Below are 16945 nucleotides of genomic sequence, written 5' to 3'. Positions count from 1 at the left end.
GTATGCTTATAAAACTATGGTTGACACAAGATGGGAGGGGTTGTGAGCACTTTGGAGGACACACTTAGAATTTAAAAGGACCTTGACAAATTGGAAAATTGGTCTGAATTCAGTAAGATGAAATTCATTAAAGACAAGTGCAAAGTACTTCCCTTAGCAAGGAAAAAAATCAAATGCACAAAAATCAGAATGGGGAATAAGTGGGTAGGTGGCAATACTGCCGAAAGGGATCTGGGTGTTATGGTAGATCACAAATTGAATAGAAGCCAACAATGTGATACAGTTATGGAAAAGGCTGATATCATTCAGGGGCATTGTGACAGCGTGTACCAGGCCCTGAGGTCCCCTACTGGAGGCTTCCCGGCACTACCACACCCTGCCCCAGAAAAGAGCAAAAGAGGTAAGTCTTCCAGGCTGCCTAGAGAGGCTGTGAGGGAAGCAGCCAACCAGAGTCCAGCAGGTTCATATAAAAGAAGTTGCTGGACAGAGCAGTTGAGTTGTTGGCTGGAGCCAAAGGAGCAAGGACAATACTCCTGGCTGACTGCAGGGCTGGACAGATCAATGCTGGCTGGAGTCAGGCTGCAAGGAAGGTACTGGGGCTAAGAAGGGAAGTGGCCCAGGGAAATGCCATAGCAAATAGTTAAAGAAAAGCAGCAGGTGGCTGTTACCTTTAGGGCTCCTGGGTCAGAACTCGGAGCAGTGGGTGGGTCTGGGTTCCCCCTACCAGCCACAGTTGGAGTAGCTAAAACTCTGAGCAAGGGAGTAGCCCAGAGAGGGGGCTGAAAACCCAGATGACGGTCAGTAATTGTTGAACTTTGTTTCTCCTCCCTCCCCAGGAAGGGGGCTGAACTATAAACAGTGACTCAGCTGCAGCGCCAGGAGATGAGTCTCCACAGAGGAAGCCCTGGGGGCACAGGGACCACACTTGAGCGAGCACACTAGGGGCTAAGAGACAATATGAAAACTAGCCCATGAAGGGCAATAACCAGAGTACTGTGATAGGCCCTGCTGGACTGATTGAGGACCTGAGCCTAGGACTGGGTTGCAGGCAGACATCAAAAGAGAGTCTTGTGATAAGGTCTGTTTGATTAGAAGTAAGTCCAGGGAGGGCTGTGGGTGAAGAGACCAACAGAGGGTCCTGTGATAGGCCCTGTTGGACTGTTTACCCCAGAAGGGGGGTGGGTCTGTTTTCCATTTGTTTCACATATGGCCTGTGTGTGACTTCTCCAGAGGGCTGAGTCACTGAAAAACCTGCCTGTGAAGGTTAGCCACCAGCAGGGGTTGCAGCAAGCGGCACAGTGCAGAGGGAGTGCAGGGCCTGACACACCTGGTTGGTTGGGGCATTCATGAGAGGCGAGTGTGTCTCATCATAGGCATATTCACAGGAGTGTCATTTGTAAGACATGGGAGGTAACGGTCCTGCTTTACGGTGAGGGCTCAGATGGAGTACTGTGTCCAGTTCTGGCTGCAGTACATGTGACAAAGTGAAGGAAGTCCAGAAGAGAAAGCAACAAAAATGATAGAGGTTTAGAAAACCTGACCTAGGAGGAGAGGTTAAAAAACTGGGCATGTTTAGTCTCAAGAAAAGGAGATGGAGTGGGGACCTGGTAACAGTCTTCAAGTGTTGTAAGAGGCTGAGGCACAAAATGTTCACGGAAAGTTAAGGAGTGTTCAGCTTCCTCAGGAGCAAGGGAGATGTGGGTTAGCTATGAGGAAACCCTTGCAAACTAGAAGGGTGGTTACGCTCTGGTGGGGGGCTTCCAGGAGAGGTTGTGTAAAAACCTGCCCTTGCAGGTTTTTAAGACCAGCCGGGTAAACCTCTCAGGAATGTGCTAGGTTTACTCAGCCCTGCCCTAGCACAGGGGGATGGTCTGGAGGACCTCTCAAGGTCCTTTCCAGCCCCTACATTTCAATGAAGGTAATTTGCAGGGTTTGGATCTTTAGCATTGCATCCTAGACCTGAACCACATTAGCCTAAAGAACTAACCCCATTAACATGACAAAGTACCAGGGGGATATTCTCTGTGGGTCAGCCACAGAGGGTGTGAGACCAAGGTAGCTCAAAGCCTGAGTTGATCAGACATCCAGAGGTCTCAAACATGTGCATCTAGTTTTGCTCAGAGTCAGAGGGGGAGTTGAAAATGTTGAGGACCTAAGGGGAAAATTTGGGGGATCCCTTTGTGGTGTGAGGGTCAAAGCAATAGAACCTTTCCATCCTGCCTTCATCCACCCATGCTGCTTCCATTCCCCCTGGGTTCTGCTGAGTTTTAAAGTTAGCAAGCTGCAGGTGCTGCAAACAAACAACAACACTTCATCTGGGGACAGATTGAAGGACCAACCCTGTGTGTGTGTGGCTCTCGGATGGATTTTTTTTGTTTGTTTGCTCAGCTGCTTTTCACAGCCTCCTTTCTGGTGTAGACCAATCTGAACATCTCTGAGAACAAAACGACAGGAAGATGGAAGTATAATATGTGTTTAAATATCAGTGACCGGCTTCTCTTGTGGCATTCTTAACATGGGGAAGGCTTGTTATATAGTGCCTACTTTAATCATTTCAGGCAGGCTTTTTCCTGCCTATCTAGCTAGCTATCAATCAGGAGGAGAGAGGCTCTTCCTCCAAGGGTTAGTCAGAGTGATGGATGGCTGCATTATTAATATTGTTTGCCACTGGTTCTCCACGTTATCTTTATTTGTAAGTCTACAGCCAAAAAAACCCAAACCAAAATAAAGAGCCCATATTGCTGGCCCGTTTAAAGCCTAGCCCATTGGCAAAGCATTCAGGAGGCATGCAGTGCTGTATTCTTCATGCTCCGCAGCCACATCTGAACCTGGAACGTTTCAGGGAGCTCAGAGTAAAAAGGCAACTTCAAGGGAATGGGGCTCTGAGAAACATACAATGGAGAGAGAGACTGCAGGAGAGTTGATAATGCACAGCCTACAGATAACAAACTCTGCCAAAAATCGTGTGTCCACAGCCTCCCGGGGGCCTTGGCAAGTGTCAGAATAAAAACCATACAACAAATTACACCTCTAACAGCTAACACGTCAGATTAAATTTAAAGCACTTAAAGGATTTGGCTCAAGTGGAAGAGGCTTATCATTTTAGTTGGATGTTGCATTCGCCTTCCCTTCATGTCCCAAATTCCTGTGGCCTCTTAAGCAGAAGAGGTGGTTTCTCTTTCACAGTGTGATTTTTTTTCTTTTTTTTTTAAATATATAGCACAAAACATAGTCTTAAAAGAATGTTAAGGTTGCAAAGTCAAGCATTCAAAAGTTAGGAAACAGCAGCAGGAGGACTGTTTGTGCTACCCCCTTGTGGCATATTCATTATGATGCAGCCTCTAACCACCATTATGGTATCAGAGTGCTTCAAACACACACTAATCAATGTGTTTACACAACACCTCTGGAAGACAGCATTAGTACTCCCCATAGTACAGATGAGATTGAGGGTATGTCTACGCTTACCAGGAACTGACGCTGTGGCGATTGATACACCAGGGTCGATTTAGCTAAATTGACCACAGATCGCTCTCCTGTCAACTTTGGTACTCCACCGGAATGAAGTGTAAGCTAAGTCGATGGGAGAGTTTCTCCCATCAGCACGGTGTAGACACCGCTGTAAGTCGACCTAAGCTATGTCGACTCCAGCTATTATTCATGTAGCTGGAGTTGTGTAACTGAGGTTGACTTGCCCCCATAGTGTAGACCAGGCCTAAGGCACAGAATGATTGAGGATAAAAGTGTTCACTAATTCCAGGTGCCTGTTTTGAGACCGCCCTAGGGCCTTTTTTTTTTTTTTTAAAGTGCGCTTAGCATGATTTTGCATTTAAGTTTCAAGTAGAGTTCCCATAGATTTCATGCATGCCTACCACTTCTGCACATCAGATCCTAGGGTCTCAGGTCAGGCACCCAGAAAATGAGGCACATACAATTAGTGGCCACCTGTGAAAAGTTTGCTTCAAATGACTTTCTCAGTATCCCACAGAAATTTTGAGGCAGGGAAGAGAATTCTCCAGGACAGCAGTCAACTGCCTTGAACACAAGGCTGTCCTTTCTCATCCTGCAACCCTGCCTCATTTACCATGCACCTCCCAACTTCTGCAACAAATGAGATGGGTTCTGCGAACAGCCTCCTTCACTGCACAGCCCTTCACCCCTAGAGTACTGTCCATGCTGTGCACTAGATGTGGCAGGGGGTCCTGTGGAAAAAACACTATGCAATCTACACGACATATAATCCATACTGCATGCATCTGAAGTGGGTATTCACCCACGAAAGCTCATGCTCCAATACGTCTGTTAGTTTATAAGGTGCCACAGGACGCTTTGCCGCTTATGAAATAAGGTAACTAACCACCATGTCATAACGAGTGGGATCTTCTTTGATCTCAGACCCCGCCCCCCCGCAATTGGCTCCCAGTTTTCCCCTCACCCAGTTCTCCCTGTCTCTGCTGCTCTCAGGTCCAGTTTCTCCTCCATCTTCTCTCCACCCCCCCAACCCCACCGCTCCTTGTCCTAATCTACTCCTTCCTTCCTCGGCAGCAGGATTGGCTCTTGTCTCTTCTGCATGCAAGACAGATAACTTTCTTCTCTATGCTGCCTTGGCACCAGCCAGTCCCCTTGCTTTCTGTTACTGCTGAAAACATTCCCCAAGATGTCCACATGGGGCAGCCACTTGGCATGGAAAATTTCAGCCCAAACAGTTATAATTTGGCAATGTTAAAAGCAATTGAAAAGAGAGCCTTAAAATGAGAAGTGTTGGGAACCTTAAGTATAGGCAACACTACCAGCTCTGCCTATAACATGTATATACCTGTGACACTGCCCCCATATTCTTCCTCGTAATATTATGACATAATTAGGCTGCATCTTAGACAATACATGTCTTGTGAGGTGTCTATGGAAAAGTTATGATTTGGTGAATGAGTATCCTATTTGTGTGCACGTATCTTTTGTATCAAGTTATGAATATTGACCTATGTATCTGTATTTCAAATGTAGTCACACCCGGGTGACACCCACTAGGCAAGATGCTTCAAGTCTAGACAGTTGGTTGTGAATGGCCTATTCAAGGTAATGAGCTATTAAGGGAAACAATAGGCCTTAGGAGAAGCTTATTCCCCACCTGGTGAGCCTTCCTGAGAACACTCCAGACAGCTTCTGGATAATGGCTGCTATGACTCAGGAAGGCAGACAAGGGCATGTGACCAAACCACATGACTCTGAACTCCATTTTTCCACAAACTTGTCTGGGAACTGAAGTTGAAACAAAGGGTTCCTGCCATATGGAAAAACTATATTATAAGGCAAGGAGTGACAATCTCTTGGCCTTACTCCCCACACAAGCGAACACGTGAGGATCAAAGATGAAACTGTGGGAAGTACCGGTCCCAGGCTGAAGAGATTTCTAGCCTGTGTATAGAAACTTGCATACAAGTTAGTATGCTGCTTGTATCATTAGTCAGGGTGAGAGGATTTGAATCAGCAATCTATCTAGTATTTTAGGCTTAGTTTCTGTTTTTCTTTAATTTCTTAGGTAACCTGCTTTGATCTGTTTGCTATCACTTAATCATCTTTCTGTAGCTAAACTTGTTTTATGAGTTATCTAAACTAGTGCACCTTTAAGAGAAGTGTCTGGGGAAAATCTGAGCTCTGTGAGCAAAGGCGGCTGCATATCTTTTCCTCACGGAGGGGAAGGCAAACTTTATTAATGAGCTTACATTGTACAGATCCCTGTGCAGTACAAAATGATATAATTTTGAGTTTATACTCCAGCAAGGGTGCAAGGTGGGGGAGCTGGTAAATTGGCTGTTTGTCCTTGAGTGGCTTAGGTAAAGCACTCTGGTAACTGAGTTGGATGTGTGGTGCCACCTGCTGTCACGTTGAGCGATAACGGGGCCTGGTGAGGCTGGCTGAATCTCCAGTGTGGGAGAGGCCTTTCTAGCTGGGGGCTTAGAGCCCACAGCAGTTCCCACAGCTCCCAGACTACACGCCGGGGGTAACAACCTGTCACAATACCTATATATGCCTAGATTCAATAGTGCATTCCTATTCAGCAAAGCACTTAAATGCATGCCTAAAGAGAAATGTGTTTAAGGGTTTTGCTAAGTAGGAATGGACATAAGAGCATGCTTAAATGTTTCATGGAATAGGGACATAAAGTAGGTAATAACTATACTGAGCATTTACATATGACAATGTTTTCCAAGCAAGTCCAAAAACTGTCAGCGTAAAGTAGCAGGGATGGAAGGTGATATAAAAATGTAAAATATTTTAAGAATTTTTGTCCAGCTTTTATACTTTGCCCATGTAACTGAGGGCAGAACTTGGCTGGGTGAGAGTCTAAATGTATCTGACCTGACTGAATTCAATGACTCAAATAGAGAATGTAGTGCAAAAAGTTTCGGTTTGCATGCAAAGAATGGCCTTAAAAAAAAAAAAGCCCACCCCTAAGGTCTCTCCCTGCCCTTGCATTAACCTACTGTACAAATCTTGCCTGACCTTAATGGTGCCCCTCCGAGATCTTTAATAGATCAAGGAGAATCAGCCAAAGAGTATTCCTGGCCCTAGAGTAATTTACGCCAATCCACAGAGGGTCAAATTTGGAAAAAGGTTTTAAAGATGTAGACACCTAAATTAACACTGCTCAGAACAAGTGGAGTGTGTGCAGGGACCCTTAGCATTAGTATTTAATTAACCTCCTTAAAAACTCCATTAAGCTCACTGGTGCATGACCCACAGGCAGAAGTTGAGTACCTGACAGGATGTGGGCAACATCAGAGAAGCCTGAGAAGCAGAACTAAATTAGTTAGGGGAGAAGTTTGCCTTTCGAAAGTGTTGTAGTCACAGGTCCTATTTTGCAGGCCCAATGAAAACGAGCCTGTGAGCAGTTTGGTTAAGCCAAGCACTGGAAGGTGAAAGAGGATGCGTCTATATTGCAACTGAGAGCATGCTTCCCAGTCTGGGGAGACAGATCCTGGCGGGTTTGTACTCCGACGGCTAACGTGAGCCACAGCCCATGCTAAAAATTGTCAACTTGTTTTTCCACTGGAATATTGGGGGTTTCAATTAAACAAATTTCCATGGTGTGTTTGATTTCCTCAAAGGGTTTTTTTTAAATGGAAAAAATCACAAATATGAAAACTGAAACACTTAGGTACTGGCAGGGTTTAGCCACTTTCTGTAAATCTTTTGGCCAAAAATGTTTTCAGCGGTTTTAAAAAATTTCAATTTTCGGTTGCCAAAAACTGAATAGGGAAAGGGGGTGGGAGGTTTGGGTTTTTTGTATCAAAAAAACCAAACATTTCTGTGGAAGATTTCTACAAAACAAAATTGTTCATTTTCTATGTGGGGATGGGGTGGGGGAAGCTTTGGTATAAGGCCTAAGAGGAAAAAGGGAACAGATTCATTTGAATGATCAGAGACTTTTACATGACAGCAAGGAGGTTATCACCATGTCCATCCTTCAGCCATTGCAGGATGGTCTCCTCATAGGTGCCAACTTTCCCTCCGCCTGGTTGGTGTTTGACCCCCCCGGCCCCACCTCTGCTGCCCCACCCCCATTCCACCTCAGGGAGGGGGAAGGAGCAGGGACGCGGTGCACCCTGGGGAGGAAGAGGAGGCAAGGAGGCGGGAGCTTGGCTGCAGGTGGGTGCAGAGCACCCTCTAATTTTTCCCCATGGGTGCTCCAGCCCCGGAGTTGGCGCCTATGGGTCTCCTCCCTTCGGGGTTCTCCACGGTTTTTTCTTAATTCCTTCCCCTTGATGACTCACAGGTCTCAAACACAAGCCCTCCAGGTTTCTGGGTGCAGCCGTGCTCCAACTCTGCATCTAGCAGCCTGTTAGCAATAGTTTACCTGGGGCCCGCGAAACCCTGCCCCAGTGTGGGCTCTGCCTCTGAAGTCCAATTAGTGGAGTCCCAGAGCAGCTGATCGGCCTGCTAGCCCTACTTCAGTCACCATCAGGAACAGGAAGCTGTCTAAGTGGACCCCATCCTGTTCTTGACTGTATGCCTTGTGCCTCCCTGGTTTCATGTCCTGGCATCCCCATCCAGCTTGACTGCAGGCATCTGAGTTGTGGTTTCCAATCTCCAGTTTGTCTCCTGCTTCTGACCTTCCGGTATCCCAATCCAGCTGATTCTCGACTCCTGTCTTGTGACTGCAGACTCTGGCTCTGACTACTGGGTCTAGCTTCCCGTGACTTGTCCATGATATTCCCTTATTTGCTCCTCAGACACTCTCCCTCTTCCCTTATTCCCATCCTCCTCCTCAAGTCCCCTACCTGTCCTCCTTCGCCTTAGAAATTCCCATCCTCTCCCCAGATTCCTTCTTTCTGCCATGTGTTTTGTGCCCCCACATCCCTTGCCCCTAGAGGGAACTGAGCAGGTGGCTTTGAAAATCCCAGCAGTAATATTGATTGATGGGAATACCTGTTGCCTGACTCTTTGAAGAAGGAAGCAGCGTCGTCACGTTGCTTCCATAATAATCTCCTTATACTGCGTGCAGACATCCAGTCCTCATGCTGAATGGGCAAGATAAAAAGAAACACTGCGACCTTTACCAGGATAAGTGTCCCCAGAATAGAAACACCAGCCTGTTCGTCAGGCAGCTCCATTACATATTAAGTAACTGTCAGTTGCATTTGCCTTTGACAGAACAACCAACTCCGTTCGCACTGTAGAGACCTGAGTGTGGACACCCTGCAGCCTTCCTTTGGCTATTTGCTCTTAGGCTAGGTGCAAGGCAATTTCCTAAAGGCATTACATCAATCAGATTTGGCCCTGGAAACCTAACTGGCATTGCCTGATTTAACCATCAATACACACATTGAATACTAAGCAGTACTCTAATTCCGTTATTTAATGCTCATTAAGGACACAAAAGGGAGGGAAGCTGATTATACTGGAGCTAACAACTTTTAATTAAAATGGGAAGAAGCAGTGGTTGTAATTTGCAACTGCCTCAGACAGGAAACAGATAGTAAAGTTTGTGCCCTGGTGAAATACTCCCGCTTTTAATTAAAAACTTTGTTCCTTTTAGTCCTGGAGGTCCCCACATTAGACAAATTCTGCATTACTCACATCCCTGCAACTTTAGTAACAAGACTCCTTAGAAGGCACACAGGCCTGGTCTACACCTAAAACTTAGGTCAGCTTAGCTACATCACAGGGCGGGGTTGAAAAATTCACTCCTGAGAGATGTAGTTAAGCCAATCTAAGCCCTGGTATAGCTTCAGTTAGGTTGATAGAATTCCATCAACCTAGCTACTGCCTCATGTGGGTGGATTTATTACAGTGATGGAAACTCCTTCCATTGTTGTAGCAAGTGTCTACGCTACAGTGGGCATAGCTGCGGCACTGCATCTGTGCCACTATAGTGCTTGTACTGGAGACATACCCTTACACTTTGATGGGATTCCCTGGGGCACAACCTGGAATTGGGGTACCACTGTGCCCTCTTAACTCTCCAGCCTGGGCTGGGCCTCAGTGTTTTGCTAGTGACAAGCAGCAAACCCCTCCAGATTCTGTTATCACTCAGAACAATAATATGTGGAGCCCAACATCCAGCTAAATTGAATGAATGCTCCCAGAGCCACTCACATATCACAGAGAAAAGCACCAGCCAATTCCCATCAGCTCCCCAGCCTTTCAACCCTGAGCTGCACCATCTAGCCCTGGTCAGACGCCTGACTAGTGTAAGTTTATCACCCAGTCTGCCTCTCCCTCAAGGTGGAGAGGACATGCACTAGCCTCGTAAACTGAACTGAGATTTCCCAAGCAAATTCAAGCAAAATACATTGTTTTAAGTATAGGATAACAGATTTATTAACTACAGAAATAGATTTAGTGATTAAGTGGTAGGCATAAAAGGTCAGAGTTATCAAAGAATATAAATGCACAATCTAAATCTTGAACCTTATTGCATTAGGCAGTATTTTAGATCAAGCAATTTTCTCAGCCCAGGAAGATGTTACAGTCCTTAATACATTGGTCCAGGCTTCAGGGAGAAATCAATCTCCTCCGCATTCTTGGTGCTTCCACTGTAAATGGAGGAGGAGACTTGTGGAATCCTGGTGTTTTCCTGTCTCCTATTTTATATCCTTAGTCCATGTGCCTAGAAGACACATGGTGGGCTTTGCTGAGTCACTGGGCTGGGCAATCCCCCCTGGGGGGGGTGGTGTTTTGTGCAACTGAGTCATAGTTGAGCAGTCCCCATTGTGTGGTGCTTGGGCATCTGTAATTGATTTGTAAATCCCTTGATTATAACTCCCCTGCTGATGAATGGTGGTTGAACACCCTCCTGGGCAGGAGTATTTTGTATGCCCTAGCAAATTTACAGCTTAGTTTAGTAACAACCATGCAGCAAAACTCCACTTCATACACATTAATGATGTCCAGATTGGGACAGAACAACTGTTTTTGGCAGATCCCAACCTTTCATTACTCATAGGCATAGAGTTATTTCCCATGACTAGGGCAATGATCTGGGGCTCAGCAAACCTGGCGTTTGTCGTGGTTAGGCTACTGATTTGTATTGTGGCTGTGATGGTGTCTACAAACACTGCACCAGTAAGGAAGGTGCTAAGCAATGGCTCTGGGCCCAGGAAGCCCCACCCTGCCACATCTGCAAAGCATGCACGGCCTGGAGGCAGAGCTCAAAAGGAGAGCAGGCCAGGGCAGCAGACAGAGTGTAGGTCAGCTCACTGCCACTGAGTTTCTGGGCTAGAGCTCCACAGAAGCTCCTGTTACCTGAGGTCTGACTATGGCAACATAGCCAAACCCAAAGAGAAGAGACTTGGGATTCTCAGACTTTACATTTGATTTCCAGTTATTTAATTTCTTTACTCATCGGGGAAAGAGGGGACTGGTGGGATGGGATCCAGCATGATGGCACTTAGGTGATGCAGGACTTAACTGCTTACACTAGGCCCTGGATTGGAGCCCAGTGCAGAAAGTAGATCTGGGTTCCCCATGTAAATCACAGGGGGTGTGTGACAGGGTCAGGATTCACCACCGCCAGCGCCTCCTGCTAGTTGCTCTGGGAATTAGCTCTTGTCAGCTACAGAGTACCCTCTGCACATGGTGTCTCACCCGTTGTCAGCTCTGCTCATTTGGGACCCACATCACTCCCCGCTTGGCAGTGTCCTCTTCAGGATACTGCCCTCCAGTAGTGCCCCCTACTCCATTCTCACCCCCTTCCAGGGGTGGGATTAACAGCAGTCCTTCGGTTTTCACCTGCCTCAGTGGCCAACCACAACCCTAAAGTCTAGCCCCTCACCTCAGGGGCAAGTTGCAGTCTATCTCAAGGTCACAGCCTGGCAGGTAACTGGGCTTGAGGTGAGGTGTCATGTCGTGGGTGCTACCTCCTTACCTCAGGAGCCACTCCTCCTTTGCTAGTCAGGGAGAGACTGCCCACTCCTTCACTAGGCAGCCTTTATATAGGACCCAGCCTGGCCCTGATTGGCTGCCTCTCCCTTTGTCCTGATTGGCTCTCCACAGGCCCCTGCTGATTGGCTGCTAGTCTGCGCAGCCTCTCTGGCCTGTTCTAGCCCTTTCCCTCATGGAGTGGGGCAGCCGCCCCACTACAGGGTGCCAAAGTCACCTGCTGACACCTTTATAGGGCTAGTCTAGGGGAGAAAAGACCCTGAGGATTGAAGGGTCAAGACCACAAGACCTCAACCCAGCAAGAGACCAGGAGAGCCTCACCTAACCCAGAGGGCTACCCCACTGCTGGACGCTTCATTTTCTCCAGATGGGAAAGACATAAAACATTGCTTTCTTTCAATATTTTAAAACAATATTTTCTGAAAATTGACACCTTCCAGCAGAAGGTTATCAATTTTGACATATGACATTTTCCGATGGACAAAAGTTCCATTAGAAAACTTTTCACCAGGTCTAATTTTAAAGCTTTTTTTCCTTAGATCTCTTTGAACAACTGCTTATTGGAATTCTGCCATCACAAGACACACAAACATGAAAGCTGAGAGGGGAAGGCAGTTTTAATCAGACCGTTTCAAACCCTTTTGTGGTAAAGTTATGGGTAAAGTTAGTGAACTGGAACTCAAGGAATCTGTGTTCTGTTACTGGCTCTGCCAGACTTCCTGTGTGGCCTTGGCTAAATCACTTAATCTCTCTAAAACTCAGTTGCCTGTCTGTAAAATGGGTATGACAATTCCTTTTCCAACCCTATCTGTTTTGTCAGTCTAGATTGTAAACTCTTCAGGGATGGGACTGTCTCTTACAATTTGTATGTACAATGCCTAACACAATGGGACTCTGATCTCAGTTGACTACTATAATACAAGTAAATAATAACAATTTCTTAATAAACATTGGGGAGCAAGGATGTCTCCGTTACAGATTCACCCATTAATAAAAACTGAAATAGAATAGACATCTGACTCTCCTAAGAAAAATCTTCAAGCAAAGCCAGGGAGGATCAAAGTTAATAGTCCTCAAATTTCTAAGGTAAAGAAAAGAGCAAAATTTTTTTTAAAGAAAACCTGGTCAGGCCTTCCTTATATCACAAAAAAGATTTTTAAAAAAGGGTGTTTTTATTTAAATTTAATTTGCTGGTCACCTTTAAGACAAGGGATTATATATAAAAAGAGAGCTAAACATTCACTCGTATGATATATGAGCAGCATCCGCCTTAACTCTGAATTCCTCCAGCCAGATCCTGCTCTCTGAGAATATAGCTGTAAATCTGGAGTAAATACTCTAAAGTGCCTGAGGATCTACACTGGTGTGTCTGAGAGCAAGAACAGGCCCTCTGGTTATTTATTCATGGATGTCACAACCCCAGCGTTACTTAAAAGTAGATTTTTGTATTTCATGTTCTTGATTTTCATGACTCTAAATCATTTATCGAATGTTATCAAATATTGATATGCTCTCTATTAAAAATGCCATAAATAAGCTATGCATGCAATCCAGCAATACAGAACCAGCCTGATGTTAGATAACTGTCTAGCACCAGATACAGCATTTGTCAGTGCAAAAAAGTTCTTGTAAGACTTTGGAAGATTTCCTGCTTGACTCTTGTGCTAGAAATCCTTCCTAGAATATACAGCAAATAATTACTGTTTGTTCAGAGTAAAATTAGTTTTGGATGAGGGACTCTCATCTGATCTTCCTTACCTATGTCTTTTTATACAAATGGCCTTCTTATTACCACTTTAGGTCCACCTGCTGCAGTCCTATTGACACACAGCTCTTGGGAAGCATCTGAACCTAAAAGCCATTAGCTCACAAATGCTACTTGACTGCCAAAGTCCATTTTAAAACTGGTGGGTTTTGTTGTTGTTGTTTCTTTGTTTTATTATAATACACCAAGTTCAAAAAGTATCTCTGCTAAAAACAGCCACAGCTATTCAAATAAAAGGAGAAAAAGTCACGTGCTTCATTTCGGCTCAGAATGATTATTTAGGACTAATTATACATGACACAAACTTTTCAATTAAAACTAGTTATCAGCTACACAGGGGTGTTAAGAAGGATGTTCAGGTAACTGGTTGTACAGACCTTGAAACATGCTGGCACAAATCAGCATAGCTCATTTGAAGTCAATAGGATTATAAAGGTTTACGGGAGAGGAGGATACAGCTTGTTAAGTGTGCTGGCTATCTATCTAAACTGACACATGTTTCTAATTAATAATGAATAATACCAACTGATCTGAACTTTCTCTTTGTACAGCTCTAGGGCTAGATTGTGGCATACAAATGCATGTAAGGGGGGGAATAAGATCTAGTGTTACCGACTTGTGTGATATTTGCTGTCTTTCATAAAATCCCAGTTGCTGCAAGGAAGCTGGTTACATGAGAACCTCAGCTTTCATTTTTTTTAAAAAGGTTCATGACTGTGAAGGAAAGCCCCAAAACATGACCCAAGTGCACCCTAAAGGCTCAGAAACCAGAAGGGAAATGCACATGGCCCCACATTTATTATTTCTAAAAACAATCTCCTGCTTTTAGGGAAGTGACATATGATGTTGGGACATTAATGCAGGATCCCTCCCTGCCTTACACTGCTGCACAGTCTTCTTGGACCTTTGATTGGGGAGAGTGGGAAGCAATGGAAGAAGCCAGCTGTGTGTTCCCCCTCCTTCCCACCCTGCAGAGGGGGAAGTGTGTGGGTGGAGCTTTGGCACCACTCCCTTTGTGCACCAGCCAGCACCGATGAATTAGCAGGAGGCCCAGCTGAAGCGACTACCGCTCTTGAGGAGAAAGGAGGAGTTCGGTACCATCCCATACACAGCTTGTGGCCAAGGCACAGTCTAGCCCTGGGAGCAGGAACTTAATGTTATTTAGTGGAATTCACCCTCCAAAGGTGGGTGGAATTCTAATTTTTTTTTAAAAGGTCCTGGATTGCCAGCCTTTCACGGTGCCTCTGTATGGCAGGTGTTAATGGCACTGGCTTGTATCTGTCTCATGGGCCAGATTCTCACCTGGTGCAAATTGGCACAACTGCATTGAGCTCTGGTGATTTACACCCACTGAGGATCTAGCCTCCCCCGTTTGATCAGTGTCCCGTTGTACACACATCAGCTGAAATGGGAAAGCCACGGGATTGGGGGTGCCCCACACGGTATCTCTGAGGGTTGCTTCATTCCAAGGCATCTTGTGCAGACAACCTGCTCCTGCTGCTGTTTCGTTTTTCTCCCTGGCATCTTCTCTGTCTGGCTCAACTCGGCAGCAAGAAGCCGACTGGCTGGCTGTGCTTCTTCACTTTACGCACTTTAATCTTTACCCTCAGTTCAGCACTGATGCTTATAGCCACAGACAGGCGATTTGCTGGGATTTCTGTTCCTTGTCATGCTCAGCCATGGCATGAAAATTTCATGTTGATTAATGAGAGCTGCTAGCCACCACGAGCCATCCCCAGTGAATCACGCACTAATTAGTGTCAGCCTTGATAAAGGCTGTCAAAAGAGGGGAGACGGTTTACAAAATGAAAACATCAAGTGTGAGCTGCCCCTGATTTTCCTACTTATTTTGCTGTCATTGCATGCAAGCAATAAATGATTAGCCCAGCGTCCTCCTTGCCTTCATGCCCGGTGGTGCTGATTTCACCTTAATTAATGAGGTGAAATAGCTGACTCCCTCCCCTTGCGCTGGGACGCAAGGACTTCTCTCGCTCCTTCCAATGTGAAACTCGGAGAGCTTTGGTAAAACACTAGTGCTCCAAAAGGTAGGATTTATTCATGCCGCTGCACACTTGAGCTCTCTGTTCATTGATTGGCCAGGTTTATTGCAGAGGTACCTAGCTGTACAGGCAAACAGAAGGCTGGCCTTGCAAAGGCAAAGGACCTTGTGAACACTCTTTGGATTCTTGGGGCCTGATTCTTATTTACACTAAGAATGCACTGGTGCTCAGAAAGGTAGAAACAGCCCCCTGGGACACACCCTGTGCAGAGGCCTACATAGCTGGCATAAAGGCTCTACATGGCATCCTTGCTCCCAGCACAGAGGCAAGCTGGGAAAAGGACAAGGTCAGGTACAGAAAGGAAGAGGCTGACCAGAATGCACTGCACTGCAACTATTGCCATAAGTGAAATAGAGCAAAAATTACAGAAGCCCTGAGATTGCTCTAGCTTACACCAGGGTCCGGTGGGGTGGGCTCCTGTATAGTGCCAGCGCATATGGAGTGCAAAGGTTGCTTAAAGCCACAAAGCACAGGCCCCTGGGTGTATATACTGTTTGTGTCCCAGGTTGCTGGGAGATCCTTCAATCCAGCGACTGAGATGTGACAATGGAGCACATAGTGAAGCCCGTTGTTGCACGTGTATCAAGCCAATGGGATTTGCTTTGTTTTATTATTTGACAGAAATGTGCTTGTCCTCTGTAGTTAGAAGTTCCGCAGCTGTGAAGGGCGGGGCCTGTCTACATGGAAGTGAAGATCCATTGAAGTGATTGGGAGTCTTTCCATGGACCGTCCTGGCCTTTGTGTCAGGCCTGTACTTAGTAGCCTCATCCCAAGTCTGTTCCTTGTCATGCTCAACTGTGGCGTGAAAACGTCATGCTGATTAATGAGAACTGCTAGCCACCATGAGCTATTCCCTGTGCACCAAGCACCACCAAAGCCAACCACTGATTATCACCCATTTTAGCAATCTCAGAAGAGAGTTTGATGACCAAATGGGGATAGTCTGGCTTGTCTTGTCACCTCTAAAAGTGATAGTGACAGAGGACAATTTCCTGCACTATTCTGGACAAACCTTACTGAATTAAGTTTAATGCCTTTTGAGCTCCACTGTATTAGAAATGGAATGGTATATGTGTTATGGGAGGATTGTATGTAACTTGTCTAGAAGCCTCACTAATGTAAACCTTGGGAAAATGTTAGGAATGTCAAAGAACCGGTCGGAATAATACATGTGAAGTGGGTTTCCTGGGAAGGACTTGGGAGGCCTTTTGAAAGAGAGAGAAAAACCCATTGTTCACTGATTATCTGCTCCAGATCCAAGACTCCTGTACTGTAGAAAGGATGAACTAAACTTTTCATGAGTTCTGAGCAGAGGTTGGTCTGAACTTGTGACCACAAAAAAGACCCCTTTGTGGGGTGTGAAGGACAACTGACTTGTCAGAGCCCATGTCAGAGTTGGAGTGATCTCTGCTACGCCGATTAGACTGCATATTGCTGATTTTATTGTTTTGAATATGTTTTCTCTAATGTCTTTACCCTAAAAAATGCACGAACTTGCACAGAAAGAGCTGTGTGGTAGCTTAACTGTGGACAGTTGCACTGTTGTTTAGTCTCTGAAAACAGAGCAAGCCGGTCTGCTTAGGTAGCCAGTCTCTTGCTGGGAATCAGGCAGGGAAGGCAGCGAATGGTTCAGCCTGGAGATACCAAAGTCAGAAGGGAGAGAGTCGCAGGTCTCCATGCAAGAGTGACGGTGCCGCGGGAGCTGGAAGCCTGAGAGTCGGCACCCTTGATGGAC

At 45.8% G+C, this 16945-nt stretch overlaps 1 long non-coding RNA gene across 1 annotated transcript; it reads left to right on the top strand.

Annotated features, from left to right (window-relative positions):
- Positions 1-500: 500 nt before the first annotated feature.
- On the top strand, positions 501-15041 carry LOC122466582. The gene is made up of 3 exons (XR_006292214.1): positions 501-590; positions 13186-13292; positions 13980-15041. It is a non-coding gene; the product is annotated as an uncharacterized LOC122466582 (long non-coding RNA).
- The last annotated feature ends 1904 nt before the right edge of the window (positions 15042-16945 follow it).

This window comes from Chelonia mydas, chromosome 7 (genome assembly GCF_015237465.2).
Source record: "Chelonia mydas isolate rCheMyd1 chromosome 7, rCheMyd1.pri.v2, whole genome shotgun sequence".
NCBI classification, from domain to species: domain Eukaryota; kingdom Metazoa; phylum Chordata; order Testudines; family Cheloniidae; genus Chelonia; species Chelonia mydas.
The sequence above is the reverse complement of the archived record's forward strand: the minus strand, read 5'-3'. Positions and strand labels throughout refer to the sequence as shown.